Source organism: Protopterus annectens, chromosome 9.part0, assembly GCF_019279795.1.
Source record: "Protopterus annectens isolate FY-2018-M chromosome 9.part0, PAN1.0, whole genome shotgun sequence".
NCBI classification, from domain to species: Eukaryota; Metazoa; Chordata; order Ceratodontiformes; family Protopteridae; genus Protopterus; species Protopterus annectens.
Window position 1 is genome coordinate 618,821,616 of NC_056743.1, and position 14,899 is coordinate 618,836,514.

The following is a 14,899-nucleotide window of genomic DNA, read 5'->3' on the forward strand; positions in this document are numbered from 1 at the left end:
ATTGCTACTACAGTATAACGCATTTATCGCATGCACCAGCTTATAGGATGGATGCTGTCCCAAGGTACTTCTAAGGTGAGGAACATCACCAGCCCTTGTAAATACTGGCATTGGGTGATGTAGTGGATGAGAGATTCCACAAAATATTTTACCCTACACACACTTTTACATTTGCCAGGGGTGAGATTCAAACCTCTATCTAATACTATCTTTTCAGACCATTATGTTACGTATTTACCACAGGCACCACTGACCTTACATAGTTTAGGGTTGCCAACAGGTACTTCTAAGGTGGATGATATCTACAGGACTGCTAAAGTCAGGCACTGAGATGAGTACTTGGTGTAAATGGGGCCAAAATCTTTGAGATACGGACATATATATGTAGACATATGTACACAAACAAACACTTGCCATGAATGAGATTCAAACCCCTACATATGTAGTTATTGCTACTACAGTGTTCCGCATTTATCACATGCACCACAGAGCTTACATGTTGGAAAGTTGTAGAAAGGTATCTTTGAAGATGAGTGACAGCAGCATTGCTAAAGGAGGGGTAAGGGAAGTTTAGTAAGTGTGAATGATCACAAAATCAGGCCTCTGCAAGGATACACACACACACTCACACACAAACACTCACATTTACGCAGTTGTCAGGATCAGGATTGGATCTCCTACCTAACTATGTTGCTACCCTATAGTATTACACATTTATCACAAGCACCATAAAGCTTGCATATTGGAAAGCTGTCCAAATGTATCTTTGAAGGTGAGTGACATCATCAGCAGTGTTAAAGGAGGAGTAAGAGAAGTGTTCTAAGTGTGAATGACCACAAAATCATGTCTCTACAAGGATGCACACACTCTCTCACGCAAACACTCACATTTAAGCAGTTGCCAGGACCAGGATTGGCATTCCTAACCAACTAGTTTGCTACACTATAGTATTATGCAGTTATCACAAGTGCCATGGAGGTTATGTGTTGGAGAGTTGTCCAAAGGTATCTTTGAAGGTGAGTGACATCAGCAGCAGTGCTAAAGGAGTAGTAAGAGAAGTGTTGTAAGTGTGAATGGCCACAAAATCAGGTCTATACAAGGATACACACACTCTCTCACACAAACACTCATATTTACACAATTTCCAGGATCAGGATTGGAACTCTTACCTAATTAGTTTGCTACACTATAGCATTACTCAGTTATCGCAAGTGCCATGGAGCTTATATGTTGGAGAGCTGTCCAACAGGTGAGTGACATCAGCAGCAGTGCTGAGGGGGGTTAAGGGAGGTTTAGTGAGTGTGAATGGCCTCAACCACATTCATCTAGAAATACACACACACACAACTTTACATTTGACAGGACTGAGATTACAGCTGCTACATGGATACCTATTTGTACTGTAGTGTTACACAGTTATCACAAGCACCACTGACACTATAGGGCCGAGGGCTAACCAAAGGTATTTCTACAGTGAATGACATCAGCACATCATGTGATATAAGCCTATGGGATGTATAGTGGGTGGGACAGGCCTCATAATGGGATTCTCTCTGTCGCTGTCTGTCTTTCTCTTCCCCGCATCTCTGTATGTGTATATTTGACATATTATATTATGTTGGCCTTAGATATGTCTGTGTATTCCTATCCAATGTGTGTGTATGAAGTATCAATGGTGTACAATTAGGTGTGTGTGTACAGTGCTGCGAATAACTGATATCTGTAGTCCACTGTGTTGTGAGACATGGGCTTCATTTCTCTAAGTGTAGGAGCATGCCCAGTATGACCTTCTATATTGAGTGTGTACATCCATTCCAGGGAGGGCTGGACTCCAGTTCAGGGTTTTGTGTACTACAGCTACACCTAGCAAACTGTTTCTGCAGGATATCTGTAGATAGGTTGGTAATATGGAGACACAATGGGCTTAACATATGGGGGGATGTTGTAACTATTGCTGCCTATGCTGCTTGTGTGACATGTTTGGTTGTAGCATAGATTTTCTGACATATGTACTGTTTTACACTGTGATGTGTCATGTCATCATCTACTGACACTTATCATTCTTTGCTCACAGTTATTTACCGGGAAATACAAGATGAATGAAGCTGAGAGCAATATTCTGAGGCCTATAGACTACATATTCTAGCACACACCTGCCATTGTGGAGGGGTAGCTACAGGCAATAGACTGCTGGTGCTGTGTAAGTGGTCCAGCACCTTGTTAGTATGCTGGCTGGGGTTCCCCTCCTTGCGCTTTTCTCAACTTCACGGAATGGCCATATCCTGCTGGGGCCATACCTCTCAGCTGTACAGATACACCCAGGTTATCCAGAGGCAGGATGCATATATTTGGTCAGTTTACCTTCACATTGTGGTTTACCAGTGGTTTTGTGGCTATTCATTCATGGGTTTGCAATCAGGAGTAGTATGGGTGGACATTAGAGTTTCAGACTTCACACACTCCACAACATCCATGCTTCTACTCCCCTCCTCTGTTATTCTCTCTTCCACCTAACATTATGTAAGCAATATCTCAGAGGTATCCCTATAGCTGGACCTTTATCCCAGTAGTATTTATGGCCTGATCCACAGTCGTTGCAGTAGGACATGGGGTGGCATGCTACTGGCATTTGTCAACATTGTCTTGCATTTGTTTTCTGTTTACTGTGTTAGGTTGTTAGATGGGACCCCTTGACATTCCATACATTAGTACTATGGGTGAGGCATGGGCCTTTACTAGAGAACTGTAGGCCATTTGAGAGTGCTGCAGGCCATCTGTTACTGCATTTCTACTTGGGATTGTGGGGGGGGGGGGTGCACACCTGCAGACTTTAACATTTGAAATGACTGTACTGATATTTCGGTTACTCTGTTGGCTTCTATTTTATATTGTATTGTGATCTATCATGCAGACAGGAGGCATATCAGTAGAGTACACATGTTAGATCTTAATGGCATATATTTCTGTTTCAGTTTCAGATTTCTTATCCTTCAGAACTAGAATGCAACTGTCAGACCTGTTGTAGTATGTCTGTGTAGGTCTGGTGGGAGGCTGTTCACCATTACCATCATTTGGGGGCCTTATCCTGGCCTTTCTTCATGGTCATCTACACCTGTCCTGCTGGGTGAGGCTGGTGGTAGGTATGTGACCCGCATTGACATCCATGTGTGTGACCTATTGACACCCACAGTTCTTTGTGCCATCACATGTACTGCAGTGGAGGTTGTCACCTTGTGTAGTGCTGCCTAGTATGTTGACACCAGTATTTGTTATGAATTTTCTGCTGTCCCATATAGCTGTCTGCTGCTATCCCATTAAACCACCCAATTCCCTTGCATGCTTGCATCCATTTCATACATACAAGTATGAGAACATACTACTCCATTCAGTAATTGATAGGAAGAGTGCCTTACCTTGTTGCTGGGCCAGTATTGAGGATAGTGCTGAGGGGCTGACTATGTTGGATGCACATAGTACACTCCTTATACATGGTAAAGCTCAGGTAGTGTCATGTTTGGCATCCCTTTTACTGTATGTGCAAGCCGGAGAGAGGTATCTGTCCCTGGGTCCCTACAGTGTCAGTGTGTGTGCTATGTGTTGCCTCTTTGCCAAGGCCTGGACATACTATGCATGCCTACAGGGGCAGGCTCAGGATGTTCCTCCGAGTCTCTCTGTGCCTGTGCTGGCCTTGGCAATGGTGGGTGGCTGTGTGGCCCTGTCCCATGCTGTTCCTGCTACAGCTTTCACAGGATCATATTGTGTAGCATGGCACATACTATGAACATTTGTGTGCATGCAGCTGGAGGGTACTGCAAGGCTCCACCGGATATATCAAGGCAGCAGAACCATGACCTGAGCATCCCAAACACATGCTCTACAATAATCCTGGTTTGTGCGTGTGCCTCATTATGGTGTTCTTGTTCAGGTGTGTGCGCATTTCTGATGGGTATCATCAGCCACGGCTCCAGTGCATAGCCAGCATCCCCCACTAGATGGCCATATGGGATGTCCCCCCCTGGCAAATGCCTGAAACAGCTGTGAGCAATGCCAGATGTGGGAGTCGTGATAGCTTCCAGGGCTTCCAGCACACACGTTCATGATGATGCCCTGGGCATCACACATGATCTGGCAGTTGATGGAGGGAAAGTCCTTGTGGTTTATGTAGACCCCGCCCCGCTCAACAGGTGGTGCTTTGATGTGGATGTGCGTGCAATCTATAGCACCAACTACCTCAGGGTATTCTGCTATACGATGGAAGAGATGCATATATGTGGTCATCACCTCACTGGTGGTGGGGAAATATATGTGCTCATTGGCATGTTGTGTCATAGCGTCCAGGAAATGGTGGAGTGCCCTGGATGCTGATGCCTGTGAGACCCCCATGATATCCCCAGTTGGTCTTTGGAAGGTACCTGTAGCTAGTATTCTTAAGCCTAGACATACCTTGGTATCCACTGGGCTGGGTTCCCCTCTATTAGTTCTGTGTATAAGGCGTGGATGGCACAGCTCAACAATTTGCTGTAGAATGTCCCTGTCCACCCTATAGTGTGCTACTATCTCCAGCTCATGTAGGCCCTGGTAGGTTACCCTGAGTCTGTACACTCTTCTCCTCCTCCTCACTGTGGGTCGGTTGTCAGCATTCTCCTCCTCACCACTCTCAGTCTCTAGCACATATTGATAGAGTAAAGCAGCAGCAGCCTCTAACATATTTAGTTAGTTTTGCCAGTTAAAATTCCACCATCTGTGTACACCGGTGGTGTAGAGTTTGTGGGGAAAAAACAGTCTGTAGGATATTTTCATAGTTTATATTAGTTTTCTGGGCTGCTGCATGTGTAATTGACTGATTTTTATACATTCCACCTGCCAGCTATGCTAGTTCTCCTTGATTGCCTTCCTAGTGCTGTTTCCCCTTCCCAGTTCCTCCCTATTTAAGCCCCGAGGTGTGGCATGCATACCCAGTGCTCAAATGTAAACTGTGCTGCCATTTCCTCTTTTTTTTTCTTTTTTTGTTTAAATCCTGGTGCATGGTGCGCACACCATTCTGCATGCCATTAACTATAATGGCAAAATGTAAAATTAACTTAAAATTGACTTTTAATAATAATCTCTAGCTCTCCTGTTGTGATTTTTGTAGTGTATGAATCCAAATGCCAATCTGCATGGTATAAAATAAGAACACGTCTAGCTGAGCATCTTAATGGATCTGTTCATACCTGAAGTATAATATTGCCTGTTCATTCTTAACACATGACTGTTTTTTAATAGTTGCCTGGCAGTTAGCATGGATGATTAAGGTTATAAGATGTAAATTCAAAGCACTTATAGATCCCTGTTTATTGTTGGTAGGTTCTTTATCTGTTTGACTGCATTTAATTATTGCTTGTTAGTGGTCAAAATTGTTTTGCAGCCATGCAGTTCTGTTGTATTTTTGGTTGTTTCACTGTTGCAATTCAATATGGACCCATAAGCTGTATACTCAGGACATAGCAGTGGTTGTATTTTGTGCATACTTTTTGCTCCCCGCAGCTGACTGCTAACTGATTATAAGTCCTTTCTTTATATACTGGGTCTGCCAAACTCAATTTATCCATCCCCAGATCACTCCATCTCATGTGTGGGATCAGTGAGGAGATCTTAGCTAATTAGGGCAGCTTCGTATTGCTGCAGAGGTGTGTTTTTCTCTTAACTCCACCATCTTTTGAGTACCTGTACCATCCAAGAGGTTGATGTAAATGAGCTTTTGTGATATATTGTCCATGCCCCCAGCACATCCCTAGTTTTTACAAAGGATCAACCACAATGGTGTATCTGAGGGCAAGTGCCCACCATCATGATGGACAAACCCATACTCTCTGTATGTGCCATCAAGTACCTGAGCCACTAATCAAACTCAGGACAAATGTGCCATCGTCAGGATTTTCTCCATCTACTCCACCAGTGCAGGCCAGCTGTGATTGCATTTTCTTTTTCTGTACAACAGAACAACTGGTACTGCTGCTGTATTATTTTGACTTTTAGCATAACTGTCTTTGTATTTGTTTAGGAATCATTAGTGCTATTATGCTGTGATATTTGCACTTTCTGCTTACCTTTATCTCTCTCAGCATACCCAAATATCACTAGGTCACGTAGGGCACCGTAACTGTGTCTGTGATGGAACAATATTTTTTTTCCCTTCTTTGACAGTATCATGATCTACCACTCTGGCGTGTCTTTATACTTGTAAAGAGAAGACTCTGTTAGAACTTTTCACAGAAGGATTCCCAGTGAAAGTTTGTATGCATCAGGATTTAGTCTGAGCCCATTACTGCTCATACTGGTGATGAATTAGAGTAACAACCAGGTTCAAAAGGGCAGATCAACAAAGCTGCTGTATGAAGATGATGTGGCATTACAGTCAGAGTCTGAGCAAGAACTTTAGCAAAGAATAAGGAAATGGAATGCAAAACTGAAGGCACATGGGATGAAACTAAGCACAGATAAGATAGTGGTAATGAGAGTAAATTGGGGAAATCAGAAGAAGATGAGAATTGAAGCAGAAGGGAAAATAATGGAACAAGGTAACAGCTTCAAGCATCTGAGAGGGGTGGTTGAGGAGGAGGAGAGTCTGAATGAGGAGGTCAAAGCTAGAATTGGAGAGGCTGCAGCCAAATGGCACATGACCGTCACGGGTAGCATATGACAGATGAATGCCAAATAAGATGAAAACTAAGGTGTACAAAACAGTGGTGTGACCAGTACTACTGTATAGTACAGAGATCTGGGCAGTAAAGGCAGAGCAACAGAGGAAGCTAGAAGTGATGAGGATGAAGTGCTTGAGATGGGTAGTAGGATGCACACTATGGGATGGGCAAATAAATGAGAACATCAGAGCTGAAACCAAAGTAGCTCCATTTGCAGAGAAAGTCAAAGAGAACCAATTACTGTGATGTGGGCACATGTGCAGAAAAGCAGAAGACAATCTGGTAAAGAAGATTATGGACAGGCAGGAAGAAGGCAAGAGGAAACAAAGGCATCCAGTTAATAGATGGACAGATTGCTGCAAGTCTTCTCCCACACAGTCAGATATGACTGTTGAAAAAGTTGTGTCAACTGTCTTCATCACTCTCAATTTGATGCAACACCCTGACTCTATATAGGAAATGTAAAAAAGTGGGTTGATGATTATGAATGCTAAAATCTTTTACAGACATTGAATTTAGTAATTTGATGATAACTCAGCTTCGAGGTACTGCCAGGTACCAAATCTAAGGCTTGTGCTTCACATTCTGTTGTATTTGCTGGATTTTAAAGGCTGGGAATGTGGCTAATGTGAGTCAGAATACATAGGGCTTCACTGGTTAATGTTTATTTATCATTGTTTATGCACACCATGCTTGATACATCAGATGAGGGGTGCTCCTTTTTCTAAAACATGCTAACATTTTCCAGTACTTATAGGGTCTCCCCTTCATGTTCTACCATCTACTGCTCAGTCTTCCTTTACTTGATACTTCACAAGTCTCACAAGAACTTTTTACAAGACCTTTAAGGGATTCCCAGGAGGTTCCTTTTCCTTGATAATTATTTAATATTTCTTAGAATTGTTCTGTTTGTTTTCTGACAATTTCTCCTTTTGTAGACTTTTGTAGACTATTGGCAGAAGCTTGAACTAGTAGGATGGCTGTGCTTGATACTTTTTCTTCTTCAGATAAGGGGGTTAAAATGTTGAAAAAAAAACAGAAATTTTCACGATCCATAAATGTTAAACTCTGAATTAGCAACCTAAAACCAAAAGTTGTAAATGGAGAATGCAAATGGAAATATTTACCGCATCTCTGAGTAGGCTGTCATATTTTTATTTGCTCTCAGTATTCAGTTTTAATGGATTTATTGATTCATTGTTATATTTAATTGGCACTTTTAGGCATAGGATCATTTTTAATCACTTGAAGTCTTTTTCTTTGTGATTTTATTTCCAAATAAGGCTGTACTGAGGTGTTATCAATCATGTTGCAGTCTGCTAAACAAAGCCGTTCTCATCATATTATTTAATTAATAATATTGTTGTCCTTGACACTCCAATACTGTACCATTACTGCTACATTGGCCCACTGGTCATGTCCTGAGCCATTCTAACCTCTGTCATCCTATTTACAGTCATTGGTCAGCCACATAATTACTCACATGTGATAACAGTCCATTCAGTCTAAAAGGACAACATTGTCTGCAAGTAGTGTTATTGTTATTTATTCATTTATTAAAGAAGTTTCTGTTTTTAATTTACATAAATAAGGATAATCTTATCAGGTTCCAAACACATTTCTGTTTAAGTGGATATCTACCCACCTAAACATAATTTTGTTGCAGGTCCTTCATGTAATTTATTTATGGCCAAGACAAAAAAAATCCAACTTACAGAACATTTTTTTTTACTAAGAAGAACATATATCCTATCTAATATGTCTGATGTGTCCAAAGACATCCAAACCTTTTGATATTTAAATTTTTACATGTTATTCAATGTTAATTGCATAATTCATTTTTTGAGATATAAAATTTATTTGAAATTGTGAGCCGTGTAATTAACTCTTTAGAATACCCTGTTAGCAGGGAGAATGGTTAATAATGTCAGACTTAAGTCCTAGAACTATAGTTTTGAAATTTATCAGTGCTGGTATATGCCAAGCTATTTACAAGATCCCTGTATAGCCATATTGATAGTTGTATAGAGTCAGCTGTGCCCATTTGTATTAAGAATAAAACAAACTCAAAAGACAAGACACCCTGGTGGAATCAATACAAAAAAAAATATTGGCCGAGTGTAGGAGGAACAAAGCCCAACATACTAAAAAAATGACCACTCTATACAGGTAGCTAAGAGGGTTAATTTATACATCAAAGGCAAAAGTTGAGTAAAAAATATCTTCTCGGACAAAGGACAATCACAAAGCTTTCTACAGCCATGCCCATAACCTCAAGGGAAATACGCAACAATGTGCAAAACTTAATGTAAATGGCATCACCCACAATGAACTTATGAATCACATTTATGAACTCCTGCATATTCATAAGTCAAAAGATAGTGGAAATACAAGGTCTAAGCACATAAATTTTGTCTGTGATTTAAACAAAACATGCTGGAGAGACAGATATATGTCCCAGAGACTGGCCTTCCTAAGGAAAAGGCTTTCCATCCTTGTGAACCTGAGCTCATCAATTATCAAATTTACATGCAACCTAGACCAGTAGATGGGGAAGAGGAAATTTACACTAGGTCTAGTACCCATGTCCCATATGGACATAGGTAGCTTATAAATGCCTGGCCCTTAATGTTCTATTTGGATACACAATGTCACTATTCTTTTGGGAAAACTTGGCTAGGCTTAGCAAGGCCCACTGGATCATTATCCTAGTAACAATCTATGAATCTATGAATTAAACAATTGTTATCTGATTGCTATATAAATCTTAATTACCCACAGATATAAAATAATTATATTGAAATGTTAGTGAAGGAGTTAAACAAGAAAGGCATCTATATTAAATTACATAGGAATACCCATGTAGGCCTGGTGATTTATTTGTGTTTTGAAGTTTACAGCCTCTGTTTACTCAGTCTCAAGTCTATGTCAGTAACATTTTCTCTTGCTTTGTGAGTTGAAGAGTAATAACGTCAGAGAGATGAGCATCAGCTGGATGAAAAGAAAAGGCTTCTTTAATCCTAATAAATAGGAATATGGATGATACAGCTGATGATGGTGAAAAAGAACTATTGAGTTCAGTGAAGTTATTAGTCATATCAAGCTTATTATTAAGATTGTATTCATCTTGTTAAGGGTTTTACTCCCACATCTCAAAACACAAGTACAACACATTGAAACTAAAAAATAAGGTTGGATAAGTAAACTTAGCATAACAGTAGATGTTCAAATGATCACTGCTGCAGTAGCCTAAACTCGATGGGTTATAGTCTGCTAAGGATATAACAGATGGCCAGCTTCCAAACCTTTAGGGCACTTTCCACTCACACAAACTGTTAGTTTGAGATGAGCTGACTAAAAGACAGGTTTGGTCATCGAGCCTGTAACGACCCACCACTGGACCAGTAACCAAGGAGCCTCAATCCTCACCACTGGCACGCCTATAGAGTGGAGATCTCAGAGGAGTGACCAAGCCAAGACTTACCAGCACCCTCTCTGTCTAACCAGCACTTTTGTCCCTGCCCAAATAGCTGACAAAGACAGACACTGAGGTTTGATTTACACACACGCACACACAGACACACACACACACACACACACACACACACACACACACACACACACACACACACACACACACACACACACACACACACACACACACACACACACACACACAAACTGGCACAGGTTTACTAGCTATGCCTCCTTCTGCCCAGACTTTAAGGTAGTTACAACTGCCACCAGTCAACTCCTTATCAGCTACTTTAAGACCCTTAATAAAGGGTGTCCAATCTTACTGTGTAATATTAATATTAACACAAATGGTAGTTTGACCAACAGCAAGGCTATTAGGAGTGGCTCACATAGTGTCACCAAATAAATAAACAAGTACTCTCAAAACTTAAATATCTCTACACATATCAGCCACAATTAAAGGTTTAAATGTATTTAATAATAAATAATAAAACACGAAAATACTCACTATATATTCATACTGGCATTTGACTTCAAAATCACAGGAAATATTTAAAAACAACACTGAAAAGCAGTCTCAAATAAATAAAGAAAATTATTTAAACTAAGCATCTCTATATTTCTGACGGTATCTAAGACAGTTACCATACTCTAGAAACTTACTTATAGAGCAAGTCAGATGTGTGGTGAATGGAGGTTGTTGTTGGCAGATCCAAGACATAATGCAGAATGCTCTGTCTCACTAAGAGACTTCTCAAATTAATATCTCAAATAATACTGCTGGGATAGCTTACAGAATGACATCATTTCTTGTCATCTGATTCTAGTTCTCAGATGAAATCCCCACTGCTGGAAGCTGGCACTATTTAGCATCTATCTGTGAAAATACATACACTTCAGATCTTTGGCAGATGCTGGAAGTCATAAAGCATTTACATTCCTGCACATTTCAAAACTAGTAATTATTTCACCCTAAAGACAATACAGAACACTCCCTAGTACAGATATTATGTATCTAGCTGCATTGACAATGGAAAGATACCATCTTTTATTGCATAGTCATAAAGTAATTTAATTTCAGTTATTTTTCTAAAGTTTGCTGAAGTGAACCTCCTGTATTTCAGTTTCCACTGTTAAAATATATACATTTAAACAGTTACAATAGTACATAAACATTTCTGTTCTCTTCCAGCAGGGCCCACCATGGTTACATTTCAAACAGCACTTTGCAAAAACCTTTTCAACACACATGCGTCTGTACCAGCAGTTTGATATACACATAACATACAGTTCTAATACATTTGTAACACAAGCATCTTATATAAATCATGTTGATATTCACAAATGACATATAATTATTTACCAAATTCCAGATAGCTGTGCTGGCAGTATCTCCTTTCATCACAAAGCCATTCAGAGTTTTCATGCTAACTGATAGAGGGAGGCTAAGTCCTGAGAGGACATTACTAGGAAAAGCAAAAACATATGTCCACACCCTGGTATCAAAAACACTTCGAAAAGAAGGGGTGTGAAGGGAGTGGCTACTGCAGTAGTGACCATTCAAACATCTACTGTTATGGTAAGTGTACTTACACATCTGTACTATGCTTTTCATATTGATCACTGCTGCAGTAGCCTAAACTACATGGGTAGATCACCATCGCTTAAAACAACTGGAATGCGGAAGGGTAAGGGTCCTGGAGCCCCTGGAGAATAGTCCTAGCAAAGCCTGACCAAGATCTGGAATAAGAATCTAGTTTTTAATGCTTTGTTAATGCATCAACAGAGGACCGAGGTGTTGCGTCTAGAATACAACCCTTTCTGAAAAGCCATATATGAAGCTAAGGCCCTGGTAGAGTGTGTCTTGACCCTGCCTGGAACAGTTTTGTCGTGGTGGGATTAATAAAGGGTTGAGATACCACTTAGAAACAGTCTGCTTTGATACAGGTTGCTACTACTTCTTGGCTTTACAAGAAATGAATAGCTGATCAGAAGTTTTGAAAGATTCTTCTCTGTGAAGATAGTACCTGAGTTATCTGTGGCTATCCAAGTCATGAAGTATCCTTTCTCCCTCAGTTTTTGGGTTCAGGGATGAACACAGGGAGATGGATAGTTTTGCTTACAGTAAACTTGGATACTACTTTAAGCATAAAAGAAGGATTCGTTCTCAAAGAAACTTTGTCTCAGTAGAAAAGGAGAAAAGGCTGGCCTACCATAAGAGTTGCAACTCATATAGTTTTCTTGCAACGATCAGAAAAATCAGTAAAACTGTTTTTCGTGTTAAAAACCTCAATTCAACTATACAAGCTGGTTCAAATGGAGCAGGTCTTAGCTTCTTCAACACAAAAATAAAACGTCAAAGAGGTGCCATTGGCTTCCTTGCAGGTCTCTGAGGTAATATCCCTTTCAAAAACATTTTGACATGAGAATGCAGCAAAAGACGGAAATCCATGGGCAGACATGCTGAAGTGGCCAACAAATTAACCTTGATAGAGGAGTAAGACAAGCAAAATTAAAGAAACACTAGCCCTGAAAGGGTGCTGATTATTTTGTTGGCATCAACTAGAAAATCTTTTGCATTTGCTTATATATGATTTTCTACTACCAGGTTTTCATACCTTCATTAATGCATGCTGTACACTGTCAGTAAACATGTGCCAAGAGGTACTGAGACCCTATTATCCATGCAGTCAGACGAAGTTGTTTAGGGTCAGGATGCATCAAACACCCCTATTCTTGTGTGAACAGATCCTGTCTGTGTGGAAGCTTGTGGTAATTGCACCTGGCCAATTTCAAAAGAAAGAAGAACCAGTGCTGTGGGCCAGAAGGGAGTCACCATAATGACCTTGGGGGATGACATCTGAATTTTTAGATGTACCCTGGATATCTGTGGAAAGGGTGGAAAAGCTTACAGGAACATTCCTGTCTAAGGAAAAGAAAAGACATCTGTCTCTGAGGCCTTCTTGTGTAGAGTCCTGGGGCACAATTTTGAAAGCTGATTGTTCAGACAGGAGGCAGAATGTCTATTTGAGGAACTCTCCACAGATGGCTAAAATCATGGAAGACCACCTAATCAGTTTTCCATCCTTGAGGATCTGCCTTTGTAATTCTTAGCTTGTCTGCCATGCAGTTGTGTTCAGACAGAATGTAAGGATCATCTCTGCAGTGAGATAGTGCTGTAAGGCTATATTCCATGCTACATGGCTAGTTTGCATAGGGCAGTAAGATCTGGTGGGTCCATATCACATAGTCGAACTGCAATAAGTTTGAATACGTGAATATCGAATGTCAAACTCCAAAGTCTAAGTACAACGAAAACTCAAAATATCGAATCTTGAAACTCTGAATAGCAACAGTTGGCCAGTTCTACACCTGTACTACTTGAAATAATAAAAATAATACACAAGCACTACACCGGTGAAACATTCCATAATACAACCTATCTGCCACGTGAACACAACAATGTATAAATTTACATGAATAAAAACTAAACTGTGCTACTGGATGTATCTGTCACTTGCACGTTAAATTCCTATGAAAGTGCAACATATTTTAAACTAAACTGAAACAAAGAAAGTGAAACTTAAGTATTTAAAACTTGTTGAGCACTTTACCACCCTCATCATAGAACTACACTTTTAAAAGAATAGCTACAGCATTAACAAATTCAATGGCAGTATACTCTGACCTGTTTTCTAAGACAACCTGCAATCTCCATTGTCTTTCAATGGTTTTCCTTTTTTTTTGGTGACGAAGGACAACCTGATCTCATAAGTAACCTCATGTCATCTACTCTGTTCTGCTCCCTTACAAGAAAGTTAACGACAGATGGTATATCAGCAATGCGTCTACCTAACAAGCATCTAAGATGCCTATGCCATCCCCTCGACATAATTTTGTGTTCTGGGCAGTGACAGCTGGTTCAGAGAATGTACGTTTCAGAACTCAAGTGGAAAGATCAGAGGAAATCTGGTAACTTCAGTAGTTCTTGTTTGCTGCTTTCTAGGACGACCTAGGATATAAACTTCAGAGAAATACAACAGCAAATCCTTAGCATCAGGGTAAAAGGTTTCACTAATGGAGTTAAACGCTGTTACAACATCTTCCACATTAAGAAAAGAAAGAGCTAAAGAGCTATCAGTCTTTTTACATCTAATTGAAATTTAGCATTTTTACCATAAACACTAGCTAATCCAAGTGACTGTACTTTTCTCCACAATGGTTGGGTAAAATGAAAGAAACATCCCTTGCTGTCCACAGAATTGAAATTATGTCTAACGTTCTTAATAGCAGCCAACTCAAAGTCTGTCACAATGTACTTCACTGTACATTCTAAGTGAAGTGATGACAATAATTCATAAACACATTCCCAAAGATAGTTGTATGCCTTATATGACTTCTTTGACATTAAAGAAAACACTAGTGGTAAACATTTAGTTGAACCTCCGAAAGATATCAACCCGTGAATGGTACACAATTGCCTACAACGTCTTCGGTTGTAAGGAATATACCATCCATGAACCATATCTTTGTAGAGCATAAATCTTACAGATTTTCTTTAGTACTGAATACTAATACATGAGTATCAGTATAGATGTCTACCTTCTGCATCTGTATGAAAGTTCCCTGCTTTAAGGTACATTTAGTTGTGTCTACTGCACTATTTCCAGGTACAGACTTATAACTCAGCATTTTTCCCCTTCTCACTCTCTTAACCTGTTGCAGCATTGACCTTCTAG